Raw genomic sequence first — 4,652 nt, forward strand, 5'->3', positions numbered from 1 at the left:
TCAGAAATAAACTTGAAAACATTGGAACACTTCTTTTTTCCCTTCTTTGTGCAGTTCTATTTTCTTCTTATAACTTGGGAGACTGTTTTGGATGTAATGGAAAATATTGTATCTCACTTATTGACCACTCTTGCCCCTATAGTACAAAACTATACCCTGTATTTTGAAAGCGTAATGAATGCTACAAATGCTTCTCTTGGTTAAGTATATTTTTTCCTAATTCCTTTGTCAGTGTCAGAGCAAGTATGGATTTTGGTTGATTACTTATTTCTAATATTGTTCATTCAGAGGGATTAGCTCACTACTAACTGTGAGGCAATTGCCATTCCCATTCAGAAAGCAGTTCATCTAAGGCCTAACAGTTAATTAATAAAGTGACAATAAATCTAATGTAGAAACTGCATCTCCTGACATTTCAGCTTCCACTCTGTCCACTGGACTACATAACCTGACATCTAATGCAATGCAATTCACTGCAGCTCTTCCATCCCACTTTTCAGAAAGAAAGAAAAGTTCTCTGGATCAAATATTTAGAAAACAGCCAGCCTGACTGCATCATCAATATCCTTTTTCAAGTAAGTTACATGAGCTATCAATTGCAACAAGTATAAGAGCAATAAGTAACATCAGATGCATGATAAACTCTTCAACAGCATCTGGTTTAGACCTATTATTTGTAGTCAATCAGAGAAAGAAAACAAATTTCTGAAGTCAAGAAGTCTCATACTGTGCTTGGCCAATGGAAAATCTAACTTAGACAACTTCATTCCTACTCATTGTTTTACATCTACAAATGTTCACAAAGTTATCCTGTTTCAGAAAACCTAAGAATTCTTTGAAAATAGAACTAATCAAACTAAACCAACCTTGACAGCAACCAAATATTTCAATACCAAACTGATGGCAGCCTCTGGGAGAAGCAGACAGATCCAAACTTCATGCAACTGTTTCTGCAATTGAAGTAGCATTCAGCCTTCTTTATGATGGATATGAAAGATTACATGGCCTGAGCCATAGCCTCTGAGAAATCTAGTAGTAGGCATCAGCACCTTTTGATGTCACTGGCATAGGTGAGATCTCAGCCTTTCTGGGGAGCAACACAGGTCTCCAGGCATCAGAGCAATATTCTATTTCAGACATGAAGATCTGGCTCAAAGAGCTAACAGCAAACTACAGCTCAGTATCTACAATAAGGGACCACAATTTATGGACCACAGACTGTTTCCATGAGGGACCAGACTCCAGACTGGACTGACACTTTCCGTGTATAACACCAATCAATATTATCCTGAATATAGCCACAAGTTGGTTTGTTCGGTTCTTTGGGTTTGCTTTTCTTTTTAATGCTTTGCTAATAAGCAGCTAAGTTGTCAAAGATCATAGAATGACTTCCAACCTGATGATCTCATGAGTGTACATCTGCCCACAGGAATAAAAGTGCCAACAATATGAGTTGTTTATCTCTGGGCCCCAATGGCAGACTACAGCTATGAAGGTCAGACATTACATTTGCAAGAAGTGACAGAGTTTCAGCACCAACTTCATAATTTTAGCAGCTATAACTGGAAACTATGTAGACATGTGAATGGCAATAAGGAAGGACAAGTACATATGGGAAGATGAAGGTCATTGTAGTGTATAATACTATGTTGTTGTGTATATTAGTACATGACAGCTGGAACCTAACAAGGTCAACTTGTCACCAAAAAAAAATCTTCAAGTAATTACAATGGACAGACTCGCCAGAGTACCCCAGCTTTCATTTGATGCTCTGTCTAGGAATTAAGAATGGCATGATTAGTTTGCAGGAAGAAAAGATATCAACAAAACTACTGAAGTAAAAAGGTTAATTCTTCTGTTGTATACTGGAAATTTATGTCTTAACCCAAACGTTGTTTGAAACAGTCATCGAAATTCTTCACCTTTCTTTTCTCCTCATTTGTAATTTCTTTGTGGATTTTTATTTATTTATTTATATGCTTTAAATTAAACACAAGTTCTTGGAACCTCAGGTTATTAGATTTTTGCATTTTCACCTCAGGAGCTGTTTCAAATCAACTGTAAGAACCCAGAGACAACAAATGATGGTCATAATTCTTCTAAGAGGAAGATGTTAACATGGCCAACCATCCACCAGCAAATGGGTAACTTGAATGAGTGGCAGCAAGAGTGAAAACAAACCACAGAGATGGTGTGAAGGTTACTCTAGCTGAAAGCACTCTCTCATGCCATGAACCTACCTTAAAATAAGAAGATTAAAGAAAAACAGGTCTCTCTCCATTTGCAGGCCTCATTTTAATAACACTAGAAAACTTTCAAAATAAAAATGTCAAGGAGATTAGGAATATCTGTAACTTGACTCATAAAAGGTCTTGGTGACCTTCTGAAATATAAAATAAACTTCTTAAATTAATCTTGAAGTTCAGGCATCATACATTAAAGTAAAACATCAACAATCTCAGTAGAAGAATTAGCTGATATAACAGGATTTGAAATATAATTACTATATAAAATATACAGAATATTCAATTTTGATTCAAACAGTCTTACTTTGCAATTAAAAAAAAAAATATTTCTTTAACCTAAAAACTAATGTCTCCAGACCTCTGCACATTCATTTGAATGAACAGCAGTGGAAAATCTGTTAAGGCAGACAAATTGTTGCCATTAGATTTCAGAAGGAGCAGTCTTCAAAAGGACAGAAGCTTCTTGCTCCTTCCTTGCTGTCCAATGCAAAATTCCATCAAATAACAGCTGTGGCAGAGTTACTGCATTAAAAAAAAAAAGAAGATAACACTCATTACACTCAGGTCTAAATTTTGATAAGCCTAAATCTCAAGAATCTAGATGTTAATTCAATCTTTCAAAAATTCAAAAGCGAGAACAAGTCCATGTTTTGATGCTCCAATTTCAGAGCAAATATCCAAAACAGACGAAACTTAATATTGTATTTTTATTTCTAAACAGTGAGAGTACATATAGTAACCTAAGATTCTACAAATGCCCAGAATCTTGATTTTAACTGTCTGTATTTTCTTTACAGACCTCTACGTGTACAGATTTCTTCCTAGAAGCATAATTTCCTTGTTTAGAACACAGACTAATGGATTCCTCAAACCAAGAAGAATTTCTACCATTTCTCTTTTAAGAAAGTAATTGTCATTTGTGGGTACAGAAATGTTGCAGGATCATACCTAACATCACACACCTCACGAATTGTATTGGAATCCTGTTGGGAAGTATTAATATCTTCCCTTCCCCAATGACTTGTTAACACAGATGTCAGAGCTGGACTTCTGGATTTTTTTGACTGCACTAATGTCCACTTCAGTATCTCTTTATTTGAGAGTTTATGAAGTTAATTTAGATACACTAAATACAACAGATACCACATCACAATACAAGATACAATATCACATTTGGGCTTCTCAGCTGAGATCCCAGATGCCAGCATTGAACCAAGACGTCAGCTTCCCCTGGTAACAATTCTGTACAGGCAGCTTATACTACATATAAACTGTTTGACAGCTTAGTTTCCATCCAACTTTCTATGTTTTAAAACTACAGCCAGAGCTGACATAGATATAGGTGACCACTGCACAGAACTGATAGGATCAGTAAATCTGTCCCTCCTTACAACATATTTAGCTCTACAGGTGCTATCAAAGCAGATATGCTGGCATGAAAACAATATCAAGCTGTCTGGCTGCAATAAGGGCTTCTAGCATGTTGATGAAGTCTCACTTCCATATGCATTTAAACTCTGGACTCTCATTTTTGTGTGCACATATTTGAGCCTAGGTTTTCTAAACTGAGAGCATAGGCTTTGGTTCTGAGTGCGTTTTTATCTTCAGTTAAATCTTTTTCCATTGACACTTAATGATCTTCAGTATATCTTTGATTATTAAAGAAATATTTAATAATTTGCACCGAACTCTGGGCTGATTTCATTAGGGCCACAAAAATGATCAGAGGGATGGAACACCTCCCCTGTGAGGAAAGGCTGAGAAAGTTGGCGTTTTTCAGCCTCTGGAAGAGAAGATTCCAGGAAGACTTTCAGTACTTAAAAGGGGCCTATAAAAAAGATGGGGAGAGACTTTCTCGCAGAGCTAGCTGTGATAGGAGAAGAGGTAATGGTTTTAAATTAAAAGAGGGGACATTCAGGCTGGACGTGTGGAAGAAATTCTTTACAATGAGGGTCGTAAAATCCTGGAACAGGTTGCCCAGAGAGGTGGTGGATGCCACATCCCTGGAGACATTCAAGGCCAGGCTGGATGTGGCTCTGGGCAACCTGATCTAGTTGAAGATGTCCCTGCTCATTACAGTGGGGTTGGACTGGATGAGCTTTGAAGGTCCCTTCCAACCCTATTCCAACCCTATTCTATGATTTCAAAGATCTGACAGATCTCTAGATTTCTGTGAAATTTCCACTCTTCATATCCGAACACTGAAAGCCTTCAGTGCCCTTTGATAACAAGACAGATCTGCATGCTGTCTGCCCATGTAGTCAAATATTTAAAAAGTTTGTAAAGCTCCATTCCAACATCCACGTTTGTCAACAAACATTTGGTAGTTCTCGAAGGTGCATGAGAACAATCGTGAAGATGAGATGGCAAGAAATGTATGAAGTTAAAACCTCCCCTCACAAAGAC

This window comes from Strigops habroptila, chromosome 1 (genome assembly GCF_004027225.2).
Source record: "Strigops habroptila isolate Jane chromosome 1, bStrHab1.2.pri, whole genome shotgun sequence".
Classification (NCBI taxonomy): Eukaryota; Metazoa; Chordata; class Aves; order Psittaciformes; family Psittacidae; genus Strigops; species Strigops habroptila.